This window comes from Triticum aestivum, chromosome 1A (genome assembly GCF_018294505.1).
Source record: "Triticum aestivum cultivar Chinese Spring chromosome 1A, IWGSC CS RefSeq v2.1, whole genome shotgun sequence".
NCBI classification, from domain to species: Eukaryota; Viridiplantae; Streptophyta; class Magnoliopsida; order Poales; family Poaceae; genus Triticum; species Triticum aestivum.
This window is the reverse complement of record NC_057794.1, coordinates 300,833,810-300,850,542: the sequence shown is the minus strand read 5'-3', so window position 1 is coordinate 300,850,542 and position 16,733 is coordinate 300,833,810. Positions and strand designations below refer to the sequence as shown.

The 16,733-nt window shown below is 44.3% G+C and overlaps 1 pseudogene; it reads right to left on the bottom strand.

Moving 5' to 3' along the window:
- Window positions 1-2,073: 2,073 nt before the first annotated feature.
- On the bottom strand, window positions 2,074-6,149 carry LOC123182543 (disease resistance protein PIK5-NP-like; annotated as a pseudogene).
- Between the last annotated feature and the right edge of the window lie 10,584 nt (window positions 6,150-16,733).

Sequence of the window (16,733 nt, the reverse complement as noted above, 5' to 3'; positions counted from 1 at the left end):
GCTCAGATCCGAGCTGGGAGGGCCTCCCGCGGGCCCCGTGGGCTTCGGCGGTGAAGTGGGCGCGGCCCGGTGACGTGTCGGCGCGGGATTGGGCGAGGGGACGGCGGCGGACGTGTCCGGCGCGTAGAGGAAGGGGGAGACTAGGGTTTAGACCAGAAATTTGAGAGGGATGCACATAATGACATGATATGAAATGCATGACATGAACAAAATGCAAAACGAAGACAAAACCCAACCACGAGGGAATCTCATAACTTAGTGCCGAAAATGACAAGAGTTGGAGTACAAATATGGTAAGTTAAATCCGGGGCGTTACAGAGCCTACCCAACGTTGTGATTAATGTCAACCAGCTCGTGAAGGGATGTGTGCCGAAGTAGGTTCCTCACACACACGCGGGTTTAATGGAGATGTTTGAATGCGGCGAGGAGGCGTGTTCGCTCTGGACCGGCTTCGATGTGTAGCGGCCGCTCTACAGCGACATGAATACGGGCAGCTAGCATCGGGCGAGAACACGCGTGGGTGAGGAAAAATGTTTTGGGTGGGCCAGAGTGGTCATAAGCGGGCGTGGCTGTTGTGTGAACACCTAAAAGCGCCCCAACGTTTATCTCCAATTTTGCAGGATAACGTGCGTCCAGACCGATACAACCCGCGTTGGATGGCACAACACGTCAGGGCCGCGCGATCCGAACGCTTGCGGGCGGTTTAAATGTCGGCGTTGGAGATGCCCTTAGCCGTGGATCTTGTATCTTCTTTTGTTTTATAGTGTAACTAATTTGTATTGTTTTAATTGTACTAGCCTTTTTGTTGGATGGAAGATGTCTTTTTGTTTCTAAACAATGTATTGGCTACAATGCAAACCAATTTAAGTTTAGGTGGAAGCAAATTTTCTAGTTGACTTCATGTTAGCAAATATGTGTTGCTCAAACGAAACACAGAGCATGTGAAGAATTAATAAATCTGTGAAGTAAACAAATCATTAGTCTTGGAGGATCTCCTAAACGGAACCACGTAGCTGGAAGCAAACTGAATCGTTGGATGCAAACTTGTGTTTGAGGGCAACATTGGAAGCAAACTTAATCGTAACGAATATCGCCGGAACGTTTGCCCGCACGTGGTTCCGGTTCCTGTACCAACAAAACATATGCACAGACTTCCGTTATCGCGTCGTCATATTCCATCGCCGTCATACGCATGACCGTATGCGACTGTTTCATGCTGAGTATCCTTGCATGTTGTTACGTCCGTACTAAACGCGCCCACAACCAGCAGACTGTTCTATTGATCCATTGAAGTGGAGTTCATTCTCGACGTACCTTGTGGCATATTTCAAAACTAAAACTTTGTACTGGCATGTATCAAATTTACCCAGACGCTAGGCACACGAATGTGTGTTAGAGAAGACATAAAAGTTTGAAAGACGCAGTCTCCGGGTACTCCCTCTGTTCCCAAATATAAGTCTTTATATAGAGATTTCAACAAGTGACTACATACGGAGCAAATGAGTGAATCTACACTTTAAAATATGTCTAAAAAGACTTACATTTAGGAACGGAGGGAGTACCATCGGGGCAAAACGCAGGTGCTACATACCATAATACCATTTGTTAAAAAGTTTACACTTGCATAGAGCTATACTATAGTATTACCATGAGGGCATGGCCATCGCTCCAACCTGGACCGGTGCCTCGCCTATCCATGTAGGCTCGGATGCCAAATGGATGCAAAGGTGCATCCCTATAGGTGGCAAGTGCTTCCTGCAGAAGAGTCGGTTGCTTCGTGGGGAAACTAGCAAGACGGTGAGAGGAAAGTAGTAAAGAAAGGATGGAGTACGACCCATTTTATAGCCTGCGTTGGGGGGTGATCAATTCATTCGGTGGTTTCAACCATAATTAGTCTACGTGGCGGCTAGGGCAGCACGTTGATTCTGCCTCCATTGTACATGCCCTGAGCTAGTCCATCAATCGTGAACCATCATGTCAGCTAGAAATAACTTTGCACACAATGGGGAAAGGCACCTACAAATTGTAAAGCTCACAAACAAAACAGGGAAAGCAAAGTTGGGAGTCGTCACCTCTACGGTTGATATTTCGCCACTTGCTTAACCAAAAATACAATCATCATTTCGTGCAGAGTGATCATGTTCCTTCTCTATAAGCGGGCCTATCCTCTCTTTTTTCCCCTCAACCATCTACTGAAGCTACTTTTCTGGGTGATCATGGCCACCGTCTTCTTTTTCTCCTCGAGCATCCTGGGTTTCTCTCTGCTGAACTCTATTGTTGGTGTGTTGGTGGAGGAGATCTGAGATACTTGCTGTTTGATGGCAGCCTCTGCATGCCCCACCTCTGGAGCGGCAGTATCCTCACATGTGAAGGTCGCTTGGATTCTGTTGAGACTAGAGAGATGCTCAATGCCAAACTCAAAATCTCCATAAAGGGACAGCGTCTCTAGAGTGTTGAAGTGGAGCCGCAGCCCCTGCAGCTGTGGCATGGCTCCTGGATCAAACTGCACCTCATTCCCACCAGCCTTGCATGTGAACCAGAACACCTTAAGACACATAAAGGCTCCCCTCCTAATTCTCGCTCTTCTTCTCTGTTTTCGTAAGGATGTGTCTGTGTCCATCGTGGCAGCAGCAGGTCCTGAAGATGCTAACTTGAGAAGGACAAGCTGGGGCATGGACGCAATGACAATGAGACCTTCCTCTCCCAACTGAGCCACTTCAATATTCAAGTGTGTGATACAGCAGGGAATAATAAATACAGTACTTTCCAAGACTGGAACAGGTATAGACACCTCAAATCTTCGCAGCTGGTATGGTCTCGAGTCCAGTAGGCCAATCCAGTCACCATGAAGACAATGCAGAGATAGGGACCAAAGTTTAGACTGTCCAACCGCCCTCAATAAATCGGTGAATGCACGTGCACTATCCAGAGATGTGCTTAGTCCGTCAAAGCTCAAGCCAAGGATGCTCAGCCTCTCCGACCGAGCCAGCAGCTCCACCACCTCATGGAGTGACTCGATGTTGTTGACCCTGATCGTTGATACTTCTTGTAGTCCTTGCATTACAAGGATATTGCTCAGCATCTCCACGACATCTTCAATCAGTAGGCATACCAACCTTTCCAATCCAACTATAGATGCAGGCAGATTTCTCAAGTTAGTGTGCCTGACATCTAGCGTCTACAAGTGCTCCAGCTTTCCTATTTCGTCTGGTAATGCATGGATAGCAGACCCTCTAAGCCCCAGGTACCTTAGCAGAACCACCCCCCCCCCAATGCCTTTCAGATGGTGGCTTCTCAAATTTTCATTATCTTCCAGATCGAGTACCCGTAAATTTTTGAAGGTTGACAGAAGAGGGATCCCCTCAGTATCCCCCGGAATAGCCTTCCCTTTCATAACCTTAGAACCTGTGCGGAGAGTTGTCCATCCAACAGGCCCAAAGACTTGGAGGGTCCGCATGCTAGAAAGGTGCAGGGTTCTTAAGTCCAATGTGTTCGCTTCATCTTGCGTACTGCAGTAATCGACTGAGAAATGGCGAATTGGGTACCAAGGACATACTCCATACCTCAAGTCTGCACCCGTTGTAGCAAACTTGTATTTCCTAGACAAAGATTTGATGAACTCAAGGATCACACCATGCACCGTACACGCCACAGCCTGGCCATCTTCGTAGCCAAACACTGGCTGAATCAGCCCCCTACCGATGAGCTCGTTGAAATAGCTTTCTCCTTTCCTCAACAAGCTTTCTTCACATCTTCCTAAGATAAATCCCTCAGCGATCCACAGCCGTATCAAACGCTCTTTCTTGATGGTATAATATTCTGGAAAAACACAAAGGTATAGAAGACAAGACTTCAAGGGAGCAGGCAGTTCATCATAGCTCATTTGCAATATCATTCTCATCCTATCTGATGTGGAATATTGATCTGATGTCGAAAGGATACATCGCTCACCGATCTCTGACTCAGCTAGTCCTGCAGATTTCCTGCCGGCTACAACAATTATTGCCAATGGCATGCCACCACACACTTTCAACAACTCATTTGCAGCTGGCCTTTTTGCCTCCTCGTGAAATAATGTCTTTGAGTCTTCCTCGCTAAGAGGCTCCATCTGGTGGATGGCATCAACAGGGCGCATAGAACAACATTTGGCAACATCGCTGATGCAAGTTGTGATCAATACTCTACTTCCAAGATCATTCTCAGGCAAAGCACAATTAAGAATATCCCATACCCGGATGCTCCAAATGTCATCAATTAAGATGAAATAGCTGACATATAGAAAAGGAACAAAGTTAGCGTTATCAGCTAAAAGAAGATCAATTTAAACAGATGACATTATAGCAAGTTGGTTCTGTTTTGTTACTTATCTACTCAATAATTCCAAGTCAGTTAGATCCTACCAATGGCTCTATTGGTTACCGATACATTAAAAGTGTCTCTGATATGCTGATACTGCTAAACAGAAAAGCTGCAAAAATAATGATTGTTCGGTCTGCATGGATAAAAGGGTTGACAAAATACAACAAAAACAGAGATAAAACCTGCTAAAAGATTGATCTTTTTATCATAATTATCTTGTGAAGCATCAAATAACATTAACCGTCATTAATTCAATGTGATTTCAGATTAAAATTAATAGAAAGAACAAAATGAATACATCTAGTCAACAGCCTTAGTCTACATTTGGTGATGCTCTTTTGCATTGTCTTGCTACATGAAAGCCCAATAACATGTCTATCTACAGTATGACAATGTAAACAAGAAATACCTCTTTGTGATGAGGTATTTCCCGAGCTCGGTTACGACTTGGTTAATTTCAGGAGCTCCCGGGCCATTGCAAGGAATAGTACCCTGTGGCTTTACTTGATGAAGTATATCAACTAGAGTGGCCGTTAGATACGCGTTTTTGCCAACAGTAACGAAAGCTCGGCACTTGAACTTGCTTTGAAGCTTTGCATATACCTCCTTGGCAAGAGTAGTCTTACCAAGGCCTTCCATTCCGATGACAGACACCAGCTTTAGCCTCGCCTGCAAGGAAGTCAGATGCATGAGAAGCTTACTACTTGGTCCTTTGAGAGCAATGCGGTTGTGGGTTTTCTCCTCAGAAAGCAGTGGACAGCAAATGGGGGCTGTACTGAGTATATCACGCGTTTGTTGTATTTTGGCCTTGTACTCTTGTATTAGTTTTTCGCATGATTCATCCATGTCCTTTATTGGCTTTTGATGGACCAAAGTTTCCACCTTGCTGACCAGCTCACATGTTTGATCCATCCACACTGACTGCTCAGGAGTCACCGGTGGGCCAAACTTATAGGGGAGATCTTTCTTAAGGCTCTCCAAATCTTTATGCAAATCATGGATAAGCTTGAACTGATCTTCGGTAGGACGGAGAAGGTCGCACCACGTGAACTCCTCAAACACATTATGGATCCGGTGCTTGAACAGATCAATTAACTCTCTCTTTGATGAATTTGCGGAACCCGGCTTCGCATCAACCCACTCTTCAATGTCAAAGACCAGATCTCTAGCAAACTGCATCCACAATAGGGCACATGGATCCATCACCCGGCCCCCGCCAAGATTGTCGAAACCTTTCTTTAGTTTCAACACATCTTGATATAGTTCTTTCATTACTTTGGCACGCCTCTTGTTCAGTTTGGTGGTGAAGTTGAGCTTAGCGAGCAGGGAGTCGATCGATCCTGTCACCATAGGTTCATCCACCAAACTGAAGAATCCTCTCTCTCTTACTGAGTTCAATCGTCTTTCTGTCACCGAGTTCAATACACTCTCTGTAACTGAGTTCAATCCACTCTCTGTCACTGAGTTCATCTTATGTATGTCTCTCGGCCGTCCCAGGTGTAGCCGCCGCTGACCAAAACCAGCCTCGTACAGATGGTTGCTTGCGAGCCTTGATTAGGGGAGAAGAACGAAGAGAACCTTATTGTTTGCAGTGAGGTGGACGCGCACCAATATCAAGCCGTCACTGCTGCCGCTCCTTTTTTTTTGAACCGGGCATGCCCCTTTCCATTTAAGATAAACGGAAATACAACAGTCTCCGATACATCCAGGTAGCAAGGAAAGAGAAGCAGCGAGTTCAACGCACTGCCAGAAAACCCACTGTGCTCGCCCGCCATCAAAACGAGCACCATGGGGTGAAAACCTAACAGCACCTACTTAGTTTGGGTCTAGCTATTACAGACCAGGGGAGAAAAGGCACAAACACGAGGTGCCAGAGGAGCAATATTTAGCATGAATACTTCAAAAGTTTTCTAGCCGCGGAGCCTGAGACTTAGACCTTAGCACAATGCCTCCTATCACAACCATGGGCGGAATGTAGAGCAGAGCAGCAGCAACATCATCATCCAGAGAACACCTCACCCTTGTCTCCCGTGGCGCGCCTAGCCCCTTCACATATCGCCATCAACTTGGTTGTGCTTGCTCTAATCATCTCAGCTCCGAGTCGCAACCTTGCCGCTTCTTCCACCGGCTGAAGACACTGCTGCCGCTCCTCCCTGGGCCCTAATTCCGCCAGTCGCTCTCGTCGCAAGCAGCCAATGGTTCACGCTGTAAGCCTCTGCGGCGGACTCGCACTGCCCAGGTGTAGCCGCCGCCTACCAAAACAAGCCTTGTATATTCCCGGGATAAGAATGAACAGAACCTTCGCTGCTTGCCATCACTTGGAAGCGCACCAAGATCAAGCCGTCGCTGCTGCCGCTCCTCCCTGGTCCCTGATTCCGCCAGCCGCTCGCGTCGCAAGCAGCCAATGATTCGCGCTGTAAACCTCTGCGTAGGAGAAGCGCCTCCAGGATTCGATCCACCGCTGCTGCGCCGCGTGGGAATCAATCGGCCGCCGCCGCCAAAGAAAATGGAGACAGGAGAAAGGACGGGGAGTCCTAGGGCTTTTCCCTCTCTAGGGATCGGGTGAGTCGACTCACGCGAGGGTGAGAACGCATACTGTGAACACTAAGGCTGGTCATAGTGGGGAGTATTTTTAAAAAAAAAATTGGTATAGTGGGGAGTAACTTAGACTAGTGTTATGTATATGACATTAGTCTAAGTTACTATTTTTATAGTGTAAAGTAACATAATAGTAATGTCATATGTGGCTTCATTTATTAATTTCTAGACTTATTCTTTCTTGAAAAGCGCTATGCTATAGTAACATATTATGTTACTCAAAACACCTCTTTCCTCATCAACTACATGTCACAAAAGCAGAATTTTTTTGGAGTGCTCTATGTTACTATCTAAGTTATTCTCACTATGACTAGCCTAAGAGCCGGCCCGACACGGATAGGTTAAATGGGCCTGGCATGGCACGCTAGTACATGAGCCGGCCGGTACGCGTGTTACTGGCCTAAACATGCTGACCCCAGCGGTAGGGCGCCCCTAACAGCAACCAATGAGAGCATCTCCAGCCGTTTGGTCCCTTAGGGGCTTGAGATAGCATTATTTCGGGGCGAACCGACGATTATTTTGGCGTGGGGTTGATCGGGTTCCTAGCCACCGTCCCCAGGCGCCGTTTTTTGAAACATAAAATCAGTCAAACATGATACAATTTCGTCCAAACTAGATGATTTAATTGATATTTGTACAAAAACTTAAAAACACATTAAAAACACAAACTAAAAAAGACAACTACGCCCAGCCACCATCGTCTCCCGCCTTCTACATGACAAGGAGCCTGTAGAACCGGGTGTAGTTGCCGCCGCCGTCGTTGTCGCCATCATCATCGCCACTGTGCTGAGTGCCGCCGCCGTCCCTGCTGCACCCCTGACCAGCGTCGCCGGTGCGCGGGGGGTTGGACGTCCCAGGTGCTTCCTCGTCGTCGCTGTCGAGGATGACGACGCCACACAACGCAGACGAAGCACATAAAATACTCGTGTGTGAGAAAAAATAAAGTTGGCAGATCCCGTCTCCAAAAAAATGTACATGTGTACTTGATTTTTTTTCGTTCAATGGTATGCCTGGTTTATTAGGAAACATCGCACAAGTAACTGAGTTATGGGTCATTAACGCAAAAAAACGCAGACGGATACGACATAGAAACCGTGTGTTTTGTGATCTTCTAATGATTAACGTAAAAAATGCACATGGGCACACGGGCACATCAACGCTCAAAATCCTCAAAGGATGCTCTTACCGACATTGTACGCTAATACTACAAACTTAAGGTACTACTGGTAATTTGTTCAAATATTACAAACTTAAACTACTTCTCACATGCTGCCATCGTGGCATGCTGGTCAGACGTCGGCGTTCTCCTTCCCGACCTTGTAGGCGGCAGCCCACCATGCTTCGATCTCAGTCAAGCTCTCCTCACCACGGCGTGCGGCCTTTTTTTCTTGTGGTTGTGGGACTCCCTTTTCTTGACTGCTTTCTGCCTTTTCCGCTCCTTTTGTGCGATTTTGGCCGCCTCTAGATCCACCACTCATTCGGCCATGGCAGCCTCAAAGTCCGCCCATGTAACTGTCTGGCCGCCGGCGACGATGAACTCGGCGCGGCGAGATGCCATCACTTCCTTACCATGTGTGCGGTCGCAGGCGGCGAGGAACGCGGCGCGGCGGGATGCCATCGCTTCCTTACCAGTTACTGTGTGCCGCGGTGCCATGAACGGCGCCTAGAGAGAGCTCTGGAACGGAGGGGACGAGCAACCATGGTATTGAAGAGATCAACGACAAATGACAATAGAAATTTAGCTTCCTTTACAATTTTGCTCGTTCATTATCGCACACGGTTCATCTCCGTCGCTTCTAGAAACAGTGTGCGCTGAGCCTATTGTGTTGCGTTATGATTGGCTGGAACCCCAACCACACGGATCGCGCATGTGCACCGTAGGATGCGCCGCGATCGAACGACAATCCACGTCCCTCACATCACACCCGTGCACTTGTAACTAGATTGGATTTATATGCGCTAAATGCCTAGAAAATGCACATAATGCCCTAAATATGGTAAATGAACCCGAAAAATGCCAAATTTGAACACCGTTATTTGTTCATCGTAGAAAATAACTCCAGGGCAAAGAACGAAGAAAATTTGAATTCCCCTTCAATCTTGGTGATTTCCCTCTCGAAAGTATCAAACTTCTTTGGTGATGTTTCAATTTATGAAGGGCGTGCATGACGATATAAGTCAAATCTTGTCTAATTTTTCCGAGTGCATAGTGAGGTCATACCACGGCACATCATGCCAAGCGTCATGTTTTTCAAGTATTTATTTCATTTTTTCTATAGTTGAAAACCCAATAAACAAACGTTTGTGGTTGACTATTGTCATACATTTCATTGAAATATCTGTCCATTCCTTGTAAAAGGCATGAGAATTTACTAAATGGCACGAGCATGATTTTCCAGACCGTTCTTGTGCACCCTTTCATGCATCGATTGTTTAAACTTGAATTATGTGCATCAATGCCTAGGAAATGCACATAATCCTCTAAATATGGCAAATGAACCCGGAAAAGTGCCAAATTTGAACACGGTGATTTGCATGTTGTATGTTCATCTTACAAAAAAATTCATGGACAAAGGACAAAGGAAATTTGGATCCCCCTTCAATCTTGGTGATTTCCCTCTCGAAAGCATGAAACTTCCTCGATTCGATTTATGAAAGGCATGCATCACGACATAAGGAAAACATTCTCCAATTTTTACCAGGGCATGGTGAAGCCATACCATGGCACCACGCTAGGCGTCATGTTTTCCAACCACGTGTTTCATTTTTTTGTATATTTGTTAACCCAGTAAACGATGCGTTTATGGTTGACTATTGCCACACATTTCCTTGCAATATCTGTCCATTCCTTATAAAAGGCATGAGAATGTACTAAATAACACGAGCATGGTTTTCCAGACCGTTCTTGTGCACATTTTCATGCATCGATTGTTTGAATTTGAATTATGTCCATTAATGCCTAGAAAATGCACATAATCCCATAAATATGGTAAATGAGCCCAGAAAAATGTCAAATTTGAACACGTTGCATTTGAGGCGGTATGTTAGTCGTTGAAAAAAATGAATGACAAAATAGGACGGAAATTTGGATTCTCCTTCAATCTTGGGGATTTCCCTCTCGAAAGCATGGAACTTCCTCGGTGATGGTTCGATTTATGAAGGGCGTGCATGACGACATAAGCCAGACCTTCTCAAATTTTTACCAGGGCATGGTGAGGTCATACCATGGCACCATGCTAGGCGTCATTTTTTAAGCATTTATTTCTTTTTTCTATAGTTGAAAACCCAACAAACAAACATTTGTGGTTGACTATTGCCACACATATCATCGAAATATATGTCCATTCCTTGTAAAAGGCATGAGAATTTACTAAATGGCACGAGCATGGTTTTCCAGGCCGTTCTTATGGACCCTTTCATGCACCAATTGTTTGAACTTGAATTATGTGCATTAATACCTAGGAAATGCACATAATCCCCTAAATATGGCAAATGAACCTGAAAAAGTGCCAAATTTGAACGTGATTTGCAGGTTGTATGTTCATCATAGAAAAAACTCGTGGACAAAGGACAAAGGAAATTTGGATCCCCCTTCAATCTAGGTGATTTCCTCCTCGAAACCATGAAACTTCCTTGGTGATGGTTCGTTTTATGAAAGGCGTGCATGACGACATTTTTACCAGGGAACGGTGAGACCATACCATGTCATCACACCAGACGTCATGTTTTCCAAGAATGTATTTCATTTTTGTATATTTGTTAACCCAGTAAAGGATGCATTTATGGTTGACTATTGCCACACATTTCCTTGAAATATCTGCCCATTCCTTGTAAAAGGAATGATAATGTACTAAATAGCACGAGCATGGTTTTCCAGACCATTCTTGTGCACCTTTTCGTGCACCGATTGTTCGAATTTGAATTATGTGCATAATTAATGCTTAGAAAACGCACACAATCCCCTAAATATGGCAAATGAGTTCGGAAAAATGTCAAATTTGAACACGTTGCATTTGAGGCGGTATGTTGATCGTTGGAAAAAAACTGAATGACAAACTAGGACGGAAATTTGGATTCCCCTTCAATCTTGGTGATTTCCCTCTCGAAAGCATTGAACTTCCTCGATGATGGTTCGATTTATGAAGGGCGTGCATAATGACATAAATCAAACCTTCTCAACTTTTAACCAGGGCACGGTGAGGCCATACCATGGCACCATGCCAGACGTCGTGTTTTTCAAGCACATATTTCATTGTTCTATAGTTGATAACCCGGTAAATGACGTGTTTATGGTTGACTATTGCCACACATTCCATTGAAATCTCTGCCCATTCCTTGTAAAGGCTTGAGAAATTACTAAATACCAGGAGTATGGTTTTTCCAGACCGTTCTTGTGCACCTTTTCAAGCACCAATTGTTTCAATTTGAATTATGTGCATTAATGCCTACAAAATGCACATAATCCCCTAAATATTGTAAATGAACTCGGAAAAGTGTCAAATTTGAACACGGTGATTAGCTGGGTTTATGTTCATCATAGAAAAAAACTCATGGATGAAGGACAAATAAAATTTGGATTCCCATTCAATCTTGGTGATTTACTATCGCACACGATTCGTCTCCATCACCTCTGCGAACTGTGTGTGTTCACTCACACATGCAAAAGGAAAAAGAAAACCCTCGCCCACTTCGTCTCCACTCACTCACCGCAGACTCCTCCGCAGCTCCGCACCCTAAGCTCGACGGCTGTTGGCGGCGGGCGTAGGTCGCGCTCCAAACGGCACGGGATTTTGCCCCTACCGCTTTCCGCCGCCTATCTGCACCGACATTCTAGACTCTGGTCGACTGAAGTTTTCTGCGGGATTGGACCGGGGATTTTTCTCATGGAGAAGGTAAACAACTTAATTAGCAAAATATTCACTCATCTCTTATCGCAGTCCTTCCGTCGCTATTAATCAACCGGCGGAAATCACCATGGAATCTTTTTTGTTCTACATGATTCGTGGGTGTTCATTCATGTGTCCACAGTGCGAGCACAAATTAGGCAACTGTGGTCGTGGCCAGTCGGAAACGAAGTTCTATCTCACCATTCCGTATGACTTTAGGGAGCGCTCGGTATGTTCCATCTCAACCTACCACAGTCGGCATGGCCTAAATTTGTGAACATATACCATCTGTTGCTACATTATCTATATATTTGCATCAAATCTTTGTTACATTATCTATTTCTAATTCTATATTTTTGTACTTTGATTTCATCTATATATTGATCTGTTCTGTTAGTTACTTCCATATTTTCATCTTGCTCTGTTATTTCAATATATCTAATTTACGATCTTAATTTTCATTTCAAGCAGTACATCCCTTGCTTTGTAAGAACAGGAGTAGAAGGAAATCTTGGGCTTTACTTTGTGATGACTCCCAGGATGTCATATTGACAACGCGGCATGAATTTACAATGACGGTTAGCATAAAACTTGATAAAGATGGTCACTCCTATTTTAATACGGACCTTTGGAGAAAAATGTGTAAGTGTTATGAACTGAAAGCTGGCAATAAAATTCTAGTGCTTGCACCACAACCTGGTCTAATTAACATGGATGTTTACTTCCCCAACGTCATCAGTCGATCAACGTCTGATCGAGGTTAGTGTCCTTTCAACTTTCTCCATGCTGTCATATTACTATTTAAGCAACCAATTGATCACTATTTAAGCAACCAATTGTGATATCATATTCCGACTCTGTTCCTAGGTAGTAACAAATTCTATTTACCAATTTATTCACACTATATATTCTTCTGCCATGTTCTAAGTAAATAATACCTTTCCACCTTTTAAGTAGGATATGTTGGATGCATAGTGAACGATCTGTATGTTACTAAGCGTACCAAATTTCACTGGAAGGACTTGAAGCATGTCATAAAATTTGTTGATAATCTCACAGAGATAGCACATCGTATGAACACTGGATTTTGGATGGGGTTAATTAGACCTATGGTGCACACACTGAACAAGACCAATTATGTGCACAAAATGCTGGTAAAAAGTCTTATTTTAATGTTGATGCTCATAAACTATATATCTTCAACGATATATTACAATTGTTTTTTATTCTACATGTCAACAGAAATTGCCCCTGTAGCAGTTCCTGGATCAATTTCCCGGCATGGTCGAATTACACTTGTGTCTGCTAATAACGCCAAAGTGATTGCAAGGTACTGCATTTCCCGCAGAAATGGAACCATTCAAATTAACAAGTTCTCGCTTCTCGTGGCAATGCATCCATATTAGAAAATTGGAGACACGGTTATACTCATGCTCTACCAAGGCACATGAGGGCTCTTCCTTTTCATTGACGAAATGCCGAGTCGCCGTGATCAAGCTGCTTCCGGTGGAAAGTTATGGTTGTTGGCCCTCAGCCTCTTAAAATGTGCTAGCTGTTACTATATATGTTAAATATGTATATATGGACCATATGGTTGTTGGCCCTTAGCCTCTTAAAATGTGATAGTTATTACTATGTTAAGTATGTAGATATGGACCATATGGTTATCAAAACCGTGTTACGAAGATCCTCCTTTTGTCGAATAGTGTAACCAATATATATATGTTACTCAAATGATGTTACCCAAGTTCATAAAATTTCATGGAAATTATTAGTATCGTACACAGTTCATTGAGTTTAAGCGTGTGCCCGATGTCTAGAAGGCATTTGCATATTAACTGTCCATATTGCAAATTCACACACATGTTAACATAAGGAAACATATGTGTAACATACTAATCATCGCACACGAGTACTCGTAGACACATCGTGTGCGATACTCCTAGCCACCGCAAGCAACTAGTTTACATTTTTCAACGTTTTTTGTACACACAGAATCGTACACCAAGTAACTGTATTGACCGTCTGTGTTGTAATTTCTCATCGCAAACAGCTCATCCGAGTCGGCTGTTTGCCACGTATCACACACATCTTGTTTACACGACTCGTTTGTGTTCTTTTGGCTCATCGCAAATAGTTTATCCATGTGAACTATATGCCGCATATCACACACATCTTGTTAAGTTTAACCATTTCTGTTGTGTTCCCTAATGGAAAATAGTTCGTCCGAGTGAACCGTATGCCGTATATCGCACACACATTGATATGGCTGCCCCATTTCTGTTGTTCTACCTCATCGCAAACAGTTCGAATGGATTAACCGTGTGTCCTACATCACACACACATTGATATGGCTTCCCATTTATGTTGTTCTGCCTCATTGCAAACAGTTTGAATGGATTAACCGTGTGCCCTGCATCGCACATGCAACTAAAATCTGAACCGTGTTTGATGGCTCCGCCATCGCAAACGTTTTGCACCTTTTTTGGCTGTTTTTTTACACCACCATTTGCGATTATTGCATCGCACACAGTTTTGGCAAAGGGTCTCTGATCGTAGTGTCACGTTAGGAGTATCCTGCAGTAGTGATTATATCCATGTTCTAGATCCGATCTTGCAAGCTATAGTCACCTACTACGCGTTATGATCCAACAACCTCGGAGTGACAATAGTCGGGACCACTCCCGATGATGATCGCAGTTTGAGGAGTTCATGTATTCACCGTTGCTAATGCTTTATTCCGGTTCTCTATTAGAAGGAGGCCTTAACTTCCCTTAGTTTCCAATTGGACTCCGCTGCCACGGGAGGGTAGGATAAAAGATGTCATGCAAGTTCTTTCCATAAGCACGTATGACTATTTACGGAATACATGCCTATATTATATTGATGAACTGGAGCTAGTGCCGTATCACCCTAGGTTATAACTGTCTTATGATGAATATAATCCAACAAGTCACCGATCCAATGCCTACACTTTATCTTATATTATTTTTGATAAGTTACTACTGCTATCGTTACTGTTGCACTTGCTACAAAACTATTGCTATCACTATTACCGTTACTGTTACTGTTGTCACTAGTATCAAAACTATCATATTACTTTGCTACTGATCACGTTGCTGCAGATAATTAATCTCCAGGTGTGGTTGAATTGACAACTCAGCTGCTAATACCTTCAAATATTCTTTTGCTCCCGTTGTGTCGAATCTATAAATTTGGGTTGAATACTCTAGCCTCGAAAACTGTTGCGATCCCCTATACTTGTGGGTTATCAAGACATTTTTCTAGCGCCGTTGCCGAGGACCATAGCTATATTTGTCGAGTCACTTGGGATTATTATCAATTAATCACTATGAAGAATCTAAAGGATGCTAAGACTAAGATTTTTTTTCCTCTAAGACGAGGGGAGGTAAGGAACTGACATCCAGTTCTGCTTTAGATTCACCTTCTGTTATAAGTAAACTTGCAACACCACCACATGCTCTTAATTCTGATATGTCGCAAGTTATTGATGATGCTACTTCTGCTATGGATAATGCTTATGATGATGCTAGTACCTTGCTTGATAATGATGATGTGCCACTTGGTGAATTTCTTGATAAACAAATTGCTAGAGTAATACAACATGATGTTGAATCAGATGATGAGCTTGAAACTGAAACTCCTAAAACACCTGCTAGGACTAGCCTTCCTAGATATGAATTGCCTAAGGTACCAGAAGGTTATGTTATGAATGAGGAGACAACTAGGGATATTCTTGCTTGTAAGGATAGAGATGATCTAGAGAAATTATTATGCAAGTATAAATAAAAGTCTCTGAATGCTAGAATGCAATATAATCATAAGTTTGCTACTTTACCTATCTTTATTGATGATAAGGATTACGAATTCTCTATCGACCCAGAGTTAATTACCTTGGTTGAATATGATCCTTTCCATGGTTATGAAATTGAAACTGTTGTGGCACATCTTACTAAGTTAAATGACATAGTTTGTCGGTGTTCTGGGAACGGGGGTACCCAAGACTTGCCTGCCTGCGGCCCATGGCGTGGCTCTGTCAATGGCCCGGTACGACCCAGCTTCAACATTGATAACCCAAGACCCTCGCGAGGGGCCAAGTCTCGTGAGGCGGACGACACCAAGACCTCCCTGGGGGGCAGTCTCACCAGGCTGGCTCCCGAGGAGCGGAGATATCAATGGAAGGTGCACCTCGCGAGGTTTAGATGACGTGAGCCATGACGACCAAGGCCAGGCGGGCGCCAGCGGGCATAGTGTACCAGTTTCCTCTTTGGTGCTAAGGAGGCAAGCGCAGGCGCGAAGTCATAAGGGATCAGTTAAAGGTTTCCATTCCGGTGCAACAAGACCAAGACCGCCAGGATGGCAGCACGGAGGTCATCACGGAGCCCACCACAGCGTCATGACTAGGAGCTTTTGCAGGCAAAGACTACTTTTGTCAGGATAGCATGTACTAGTTGTCTCCCTTTGAATTTGGCCATTGTGGGATCCCTTCCCGCGTTACATTTGGGAAGAGGACTAAGGCCACTATAAATAGGACTTAGCCAGCCCCATAGGGGGGACGGATCATTCAGATCATCGTCACACCCACCAGCTCATCGAGCGCAAGAACACCTCTCCTCCTGAGGTTGTTCTCCACTGTACTAGTTCATCCTCAACCCCTCGAGGCCAATCCACCACAAAGAAGGAGTAGGGTTTTACATCACAAGGTGGCCCGAACCTGGGTAAACTGTTGTGTCTCTTGTCCGTTAGGTTCGTCGAGTTAGGCCATGGGATCGGTGAGCAGGCAGGTTGGGGAGGATGAGTTCTTCGCACGCACCCCAGTGTTCGAACCTCTCAAGGGTCTGCAGAACCCTATATCCAACATTTGGCGCA